The 9,173-nt window shown below is 43.4% G+C and overlaps 1 long non-coding RNA gene across 2 annotated transcripts; it reads left to right on the top strand.

The window, feature by feature from the left end:
• Positions 1-1,915: 1,915 nt before the first annotated feature.
• LOC115071751 lies at positions 1,916-8,430 on the top strand. Of its 2 annotated transcripts, none has more exons than XR_003850830.1 (3): positions 1,916-2,067; positions 2,398-2,576; positions 7,817-8,430. It is a non-coding gene; the product is annotated as an uncharacterized LOC115071751 (long non-coding RNA). The 2 variants fall into 2 exon arrangements; XR_003850829.1 differs by lacking the exon at positions 7,817-8,430 and adding an exon at positions 4,870-4,949.
• The last annotated feature ends 743 nt before the right edge of the window (positions 8,431-9,173 follow it).

Raw genomic sequence — 9,173 nt, forward strand, 5'->3', positions numbered from 1 at the left:
TAGATGATAGATAGATAGATAATGGATGGAGGTAGATATATAGATAGATGATAGATAATGGATTGAGATGGAAAGAAGGAAAGAAGGAAGGAAGGAAAGAAGGAAGGAAGGAAAGGAAGGAAGGAAGGAAGGAAGGAAGGAAGGAAGGAAGGAAGGAAGGAAGAAAACAGAGAGACTTCACTATGGGAACCGGACCATACACATGAAACCTGAGAGGTCCTACAGGATTCAGAAAAGGAAACAGCCGTGTTCAAGAATAGAAGATTGTCTCAACTCAGACATCAAGGGCAAATTTGTCCTTCAGCCACCTTTTTGCTTACAGGCTGGAGGTCTGTTCTGTACTAGACCTAGGAAGCTATTCAGAGAGATGGGCGCAGGAGAATGGTTCAGTCTTCAAGGAAAAGATGGAATTGACACATGGTATAGAAGGCACCACAGACAGGGTAAACTACTGAAGACTGTGGGAAAAATGACACATCAAATCAAGGAGATGAAATCATAAGGCAGTGTTAATTCCACAAAGATGAAAATAAAAAGTTTGAAAAAGAGATATCAATTGAAATATTAAGTCCCCTTGTTTTTAATAAAGAAATAATGATGCAAACATTACCTATTGATTTAACCAACAGTTGTAGCAAAACAGTATTGAGATGATAGGAAAAATGCAAAAAGTTCATGTATCATATAAAAACTAAGAGGTTGGTATATACTGTTAAAAATTAATAAATTGAAGTCTGGGCAGATGGCTCAGTGGTTAAAGCACTTGGCACACAAGTGTGAGGAACTGACTTAGAATCCTCAGAACTCACATAAAGCCAGGCACAGGAGCATGCCTTTGTAATCCTAATGCTCCTATGGCAAAATGACAGGCAGGCAGAGTCAGTAGGATCCTGTGATGCTCAGAGGCCAGCTATCTTGACATATGCAACAGTAAATAACAATTTTTCTTGTCTCAAACAAGGTAGAAGGTAAGGACTGACACCTAAGATTGTCCTTGGTCCTCTACACCCGTGTCATGCTGTGCATATGCCCATACATACAAACAGGAATAATCACACACACACACACACACACACACACACACACACACTTACACATCATATAAGCATACACATTAATAAACCAAGAATAAGTCCAATTGCAGGAGTGGTGGGGGCAAGGCTGTACTTGCATTTAATTCCAGTGCTGGAGAGGAGGACGAAAGGATTGCTGGACCTCACTGGCCAGTCAGTCTAGCCTACTTGCTGAGCTCCAGGCCAGTGAAAGACTGTCTCAAAACCAAAGGTAGATGGCTGAAGAATGAGAGAAAAGTTTATCTTCTGGCTTATATGTGCACACTCAGCTTTACTATGGAAAATTAGCCCAGGTTATACTTGCTCCCACAAATGACTTTTATTTAATCTTCATTTATAAACCACATCTCTCTTCACTAGAAGTACAAACCAAGGACCAGAATTGCATGCCAGCTGCTGGAAGCATGCAAAGCATTTGCTAACCTTGAGAGTGTCTCAGAAGGAGCAGCACTGGGTGGGCCTTTCAGACCAGATGTTCTCAGAGGCACCTGGCGAGCATTGTATCCAGAGCCCTCAGGGAGCCAGGGTCTGCTTGAAAGTATCCTCTCCTCCCAGAGTGATGCCGAGCCATCATTTTCTGCTCTTGGCTGCAGCACAAACCTTTCACTTAGATCTGATGGACTGTGTGAAAACAGGAGTACACAGGCTATTCATTCCCAGCTCTGTCAGCCAGGAGAGCAGCATACCCCTCAGAGGCTGTCCAAAGGGAAGTCATATGTTCAGCTCATCGAATAGTACCAGTTCTTCAGTCTTGACCCTTCCTGCCTGGAGTTGGTTTGCCTTCTCCAAGGCCAGCTGTTCATCTCTGTCCTTTGATATAATCATATCTACATAGGTTGATATTGCTGTGAGAGACAGATATATAACCTATCTACAGAAACTTCCGCCTTACTGTTATAGTAGGAGAGGGACCCTCCAAGCTGCAAACACAGTTGTGGACTTCAGTAGGACTCGGCACTAGTGGCACACCATCATGTCCTGCATATTTAGAATGGTAAGTACTTTTACAGAGCTTTCTAAGGGGGGGGAGACATTGTTCAGAAAATGTTGCAATACATATTTTTTCCAGATGTGAGGGTGAGCTGGCTCCAACATCTGCCACCCAATACATATTTCTAATGCTTTATGGCACTTTCTGTTTACAAGTCTGGGCTTGCCCATTGGACGGACAGCCCCTCATGGACCAAGACTGTCTTACGCTGAGCAGATGGAAAGCAAGTCAGAGTTTGGAGAATAAATGGGCCGTGCTTACTAATTGATTTATTAAGTGTATCAGGGGTCAAGGTTGCCTGGGAAAAACACTCAACATGCATTCCTACCTAAGGAATTCTGGGATTTGGAGGCAGACTCAGATGTGACCCTCCTCTAGCCCACCCTTGGCCTCCTGGGAGAGATGATGGAGAATTTGGGACACTGCATTTGAACTCCAAGACTCTGAGATTGGTTAACGTTGAAAGAGACAAGGGAAGCTGGTGTAAGAACTGAGCACCTACTAAATACCAGGTACTGCATGGAGAAATTCTGTCATTATGAAATCTTTATTATTATTTCTGTTTATATAAGAAGAAAATGAAACTGACAGAATAGCTTCTCCATAGAAGGGAGATGGGGAGCAGAAGTGACTAGTCACACTAGCTCTTCTGGCCAGTGGCACACCCACTCACTTGTCTCTCTCTGTGTCATATGTATATGTATATTTGTGTGAGTGTGAACACGCCATCACAGTGCACACGTGGAGGTCAGAGGATGTAGGAATGACTCTTACAATATGGACAAAATCTGGACTAATGACTTTTACTAACCTTGCACCAAAAAGCTACTGTTTCTAATGTAAACAAGTCACTGAGCCAAGTGCTCTTGTGACCTGGGCACCTGACCTTAATCTCTCAGGACCCACTTTGCCCTCTACCCAAGATGGTGAATGAATGTGGGTGTGATTGGTTAACATATCAAAGCACTGAAATCTGTTTGCTATTCTTATTGAAAACAGTGAGAATGACTGAGAAGTCTGCTTGATATTATGTGTATGTTTTAACCCTCGAGATAAAAGGGCAAGATTCTCTGATAAGATAAGGGTGGATCCTAGCTTCTACTTTCCAAATTATTGCTGAAAAGACTGCTTCAATAAAAGTGTGAGTGAAGCCTGGTTCAGGAGCACAATTCTAAGAAACATCAGAAGGCATAAACTCTAAGTTCAGATCTACTCTAGGCCATAAAACTAAAAGCTAAGAGTCAAGTTGTTTCTTTATTCAGGTATAAGTGTAGTGTGGCTCAGTGGTGCTGTGAGAGAACGAACTGGGGTGCCCATCCTGGTGTTTGAGACAGTGATCTTTGTTGTACGCTGCTGCATTCCAGACTATCTGCCTCCAGTCTCCCTGTAGGAGCTCCTGGGTTACAAATGCACGCTACTGCACCCAGCTTTACATGGGTTTGGGGGATCCCACCGCAGATCCTTGCAATTTCACAGCAAACACTTCACACACTGAGCCACTCCACAACCCCTGGGATGCTCATTCTTAGTCTGTTCTTTTTGTCAATGTCGGCTGTTGAACCACAGACAGGGATCACTACAGCGAGAGACAAAGAAAGGCTCATGTTAACCACAAGAGCCATCGGCATCCTAGTGTGTGACGTACTTGGAGAACTTGAGGGACAGAATAAAGAAAGACTTTGATTCCTAGAAATATATTGGTTGAGGCATTATAAGTCAAAAACAATTAGGAGAGCTGGGAGATGGCTTAGTATGAGGACCTGAGTTTCAATCCCACATAAAACAAGGTGAGGTAGTGCATGTCTGTAATCCCAGTGTCCCTGTGCAAGATGGGAGATGGAAATGGGAGGATCCTTGGAAGTGCACAGGTCAGCTAGCCTGGTGTATGCAACAGGGAACAAGAGACCCTGTTTCAAATAAGGTGAAAGGTGAGGAACAACACCCAAGTTTGTCATCTGACCTCCACGTTGGACAGTGCACATACACATAATGCACACACATAGAGATATAAAAAGAATTAGGATTATTTATCCATGCCCGTGACTATGCCTTCAAGGTTACTATGGCCCAGAGGAGTAAACGCCTATGGTAACACACACACACACACACACACACACACACTGTCACACATAACATTATCAAATACGAGTTTTCTCCTTGCTAGAGTGCTGTTTTTACCTGAGCATCCAGTTCAGAAGATAACTGTGCCACCACGAGGGAGCAGATAGAATTTTTGTCCTGCCCTTAATCAGTCCTGATGTTTAACTAGACCACATATTTTCTCCTATTCATACAGAGAAATCTTCCCAAAGATTCTCCAAGGAAACAGTCAGAGACCTTCCCAAAACCCCAAATTTGAGACCGTGGAAATTTTATCTAGGCTGTTGGCTTTTGCTTGAATCACATTTCCAACTAAAGCCACAGATTTCCTATTCATAGCCCCCACCACACATTTACCACTTCACCACTTAAACCCAAACTGTATGCAGCCATTCCCCATAAAAACACTGAGTTTGCTTTTCCTCCTGTGTTGATCAGCGTACAAAGTCCTATTGCAACATGAGTCAGAGCCACTAAGTCTACAGATCAGAGACTGCAGTTCAAATCTGTAGCTTAAGACAATTGCAAGTCCTTCCATGCCACAGCCCATTCGGGCCATCCCCTTCCCCAGCTAATAATCAAAGCAGCTAGTGCTAAATATGATGCCTTTGAAAGGTCTAAGTCACTAGCAGCAAACTTGTCACATGTAGTGTCATGTGATTTTTCTAGGGGAGATATGAAAAAGTAACTATTCACCCCAAACAGGACACCAACAAGAGACCAAAGGATTCTTCCCAAGTCTGTCTTGGTAAACCAGTGACTTTACTGAAGTTACTTACAGAAGTATGGGTGACTCAAAGACAGAAGCCACCCCGGCATGGGTGATGACTCTCCTGAAAGCTGCATCCCTGGAGCTCTCCATGCGACTTGCAGGCAGCTCCACAGGTCAGAGAATCTTTTCTCCTGAATAGTTCTTACTGCTTATATATACTTGAGGAAGGAGGAGTTCTTGTCCTGAGACTTGAGAGTTGTTTGTTTCCTGGGTCTTAATGAGCCTCCCAGCAGGATGCAATGTTTCTATTTTGAAATGAAATTACTGCGCAACACATGGTCTAGGTCCATGCACTGGCATATTTCACTTGGACAGTACATATTTGGAAATACTGGTGTGGCTGCCAACACTTGAAATGTTTCCCAGAAATAATTTGAGTTTTTAGTTTCTTTCAAAACTTTGGAACATGTAGTCCTACAGATAGACTTAGCTAGGTGGAGAAATTGGGTGGTACTGCCTGTTTGAATGACTCACTCCTCTGAGATCTGTGATTCCTCATCATTTCCCACTGCTTTACAGCCAGTCCGTGTCTGTCATCTTCTTGTCCCCACTACCATTTAAGATTTTCACCCCTGGGCTAGAGAGATGACTCAGCAGTTAAGAGCACTGGCTACTCTTGTAGAGGACCTGGGCTTAGTTCCCAGTACCCACATGGCAGCTAATGACCATCTGTGACTCCAGTTTCAGGGGATCCAGTGCCTTCTTCTGACCTCCACAGGCATTGCATGCATATGGTACACCTGCATTCATGCAAGCAAAGCACTCATATACATACACATAAAAATAAGTAAATAAAAATTTAAAAAAAGATCTATCTATGTAGTTTAGCTTGTGTTTTCCTAGGAATGATTTATACCACTACTGTGTGATAAACTCAATCTTGAGCTATTCTCTCTCTCTCTCTCTCTCTCTCTCTCTCAGCCCCCAAACTTCTACTTCCACCTATATATGTGGGTATATCTATGTGGACCATAGTTTACCGCCAGGTATCCTCCTCTATCACTTTCCACATTGCTGTTATTGTTCTCTCATTGAACCTGGAGTTCACCAGTACAGCTGGATCTGCACTGTCTGGCCAATGAGCCCCAGGAACCCTCCTATCTCTGCCTCCTCAGAACTGGGATTACAAGTGTGTTTCACCACATCTGGCTTTTTATGTAGGTTCTGGGAATCAAACTCAGATCCTCATGTTTGTGCAGCAAGCACTTTACCCACTGAGCCATCTCCCAGACCCCTGATTGTATTTTTGACTTGAGATGTTTTCACATTAGCATGGATTCATGGGGCATAACTGCATCGTAAGCCCAGGTGCATCTGTACTTATCTGTTCCTGTTTTGTGACTGTCTCACTCGGTGAGATACTCATTGCTAGAAGGAGAGGCCACTCTGCTCCCACCACACAGGCAGAGCTGCCAGACTAAGCAAATAAAATAAAATATTGAAGCAGATTTGCATTTCAGGGATCTGCAGATAACCTTTTAGCATAATATATCCCATGAAACTTAAAAAAGTTTTGGCAAACGCAGTATTAAAAGACAGCACCTTGATTGTTAATACGCAGTTTAAATACAAGTCTAAATTTAAAGTATGAGTATTATACCTAAACGTTGTTCCTTTATCTGAAATTTAAATTTATGCCTGTTAACCCTCACATAGATAGAACATGGTCTAAGACTTTACATGTCTTCAAAACATTACTATGAAATGCATAAGTATAGAAATAAATGAATGATTAGCTGTTTACATTGCTTGTGCTGAATGGTCAAGTTTCATAATTTTATCAAGAAGGAAAGAAGGGAGAGAGAGAAGGAGGGAGGGAGGGAAGGAGAGACAGAGGAAGAGAGAGAGGAAGAAAAGGAAAGGGGAGAGGAAGGGAGGAGAAAGGAGGAGAAATGAAGGGATATTTACCGCAAAGATGATGTCCTAATTAGTGTCTGTTATATTGCTGGGGGTTACCTTTGGAAAGTCCATTTTGTTTGTGCTCAAGTTTCTAGCTTCATGTCAATATACTGGTGAAACAAGGTCTGATACTCTGATCAGAGATTGCAAAAGTTGTTGAGATTTGAATGTGAGCTTTTTTAGAAGGTAGCAGGGAGTAATACCGCATTTGGAATTGAGGTGTTTCTTCTCTGGAGCCTTGCAGCAGAGGCTCTGCAGAGGCAGGCAGAGCAGGGCTGGTAGGCCTCCATTTATTTATGGAGAAATGGAGCAGCTAAACGATTTGCTTAAGATTGCACAGCACGAAATTGATAGAGCGGCACTTTGAACCTAGCTTTTCTAACTTCAAGGCCAAATGCCTTCCACTGTATCACATTACCTCCATAAATTTGAATCTCAGTTCCATCCGCCAAGCAGAGCCCCTTCCTTAAGCCAGAGAAGAATCACGTGTGTAAACAGCAGTTCAATCCGCAGGCCCGCCCGGTGCCCACCCTTCCTTCCTAGCTGTGGATGCCGGCCAACTCCTTCCTGCTTCTTGGCTACAAAAACTCTGGATAAAGAGGGCATCCCTTTAAATATTTTGTTCAGTGTAAACAACAATTTTACATTCAATCAGCTTCTAATACATTTATTTCAAGGAGCTGCTCCACAGAAGGCCAAAAGCACTATAGACAGTCTAAATTTGGGCTTTAAAAATCTGTTTCCAAGTATTAATTTTGAGTGGAAACAATTTCGGTTGAATTCAGGGATTATAAATATCCCCCAGGAGTTTTGGGACTCTTGGCCGCTGTCTCCAAGTCTTGCTCTGGTTTCAACCTAGGGAGCTGCTAGATTCGAAGTAGACAGCCTTTGGCATGTAGCAGCTCCAAGCGCCTGTAGCTGCCTTTAAAACATGATCTAGAAACGTTGATATTATAAATGACCATTTTTTTCCAAAATAAGGTTTGCAGGAGTTGAAAGCAGAGTCTGATGCCAAGAAGCCTTCGAAGGAGGATTTCCATGCAGTGAGATCCAGTTACCTAGTCCCTAATGAAGAATGAAGAAATATCTTGGGGCAGCAAGTCCTATACTTGGATCTAAAACAATGAACTCAGTGGGGATGCTGGACTTGTAGCTCTTTGAATGCACTAACTTTACCCACCCATACAGGAGCCATGGATCATTTTAGACAGACAGGCAACTGGAAAAAAAATTCTGGGGTATTAAGGGGCCCCCAAAGTCTCAGTGGTGTGGTGTTTTATTTGGAATAAACAATACAATGAAAGAGGCTGTGCCTACAAACCCCTGTGGTAATAGTATACCCAGAGAGGGACTGTTTAAAGAGAAATCAAAGTATGTCTTAAGTCAGTTCTGACTTCTGAAGCAGGAGTCCCAGTAAAGCCCAGATCATGAAAATGTTGCCACTGAAACCACTGTGGCTGAACTTTCTGTAAGATGGCCTTGTGCTTGGAGGACCTCTCTGTGCATGTGAGCTTAACCAACATGTGAGGAAATGGCCCCGTGACTCTTGTGTGTAGCCCAAAATCTCATAATTGTTGTGTTCTACAGTGGTCATATTTTCCTCCAGGTTTCAATGGATGAAGGGATACAGCTGGACCTGTGAGGGTAGGTAATTCCAGAAGCCAGCAGCTCAGGATAGAGGGTGAGTGAGGCCAGCACCCAGCAATGGTCCTGGCCACTGAGGCTATAACTGATGGAGTTTTTGCCCATTTTTTCCCTTCTAGAAGACCAACAGTTCGCAGGGAGCTGGAAGCTATAACATTCCCATAAGGAGAGTGAAAGGGGCCACAAGAAGTGGAGTCCGAGGGTCAGGTGTTGGCAGAATAGCAGGCTGGTGAGAATTCAGACTTAATTGGGGTTTTACCAATGGTGATCTCTGAAAATGGTAACTGAAAACATTTCCTACAGAGGCCTCAGCAGCCCCCACAGGGACTGTCATGCCTGGATGCCTCTACAGTTTCACCTTCCTTGAGGTACAGGGCTCAGGTTTTCAGAAGCTCTGTTGTTTGCCTGTCTCTGGGTGTAGGCACCCCAAGAGGGCCAAATGAGAACCCAAGGTGCTGACAAACGTCTAGCAGCTGGAAGAACAACTTTCCTCTGTGCTAAATGTGGGTGTAGCATTGGGGTAGCCCTGGACCTACATTTGTAGCCATCAGTGACCTCAGTGTTTCAAAGGTTGTTCCAGTTTTAGGGCACAGGACAAGACAAATATTGCTGCCAGGCATGCAAAATTTTATCCAGAATTGAGTCATCAGTGATGGGGACATAGTTATGCTCAAGTGCTATCTTCTGGAATCCC

The sequence above is a fragment of the Nannospalax galili genome, unplaced genomic scaffold, assembly GCF_000622305.1.
Source record: "Nannospalax galili isolate Female #2095 unplaced genomic scaffold, S.galili_v1.0 scaffold779, whole genome shotgun sequence".
NCBI lineage: Eukaryota > Metazoa > Chordata > Mammalia > Rodentia > Spalacidae > Nannospalax > Nannospalax galili.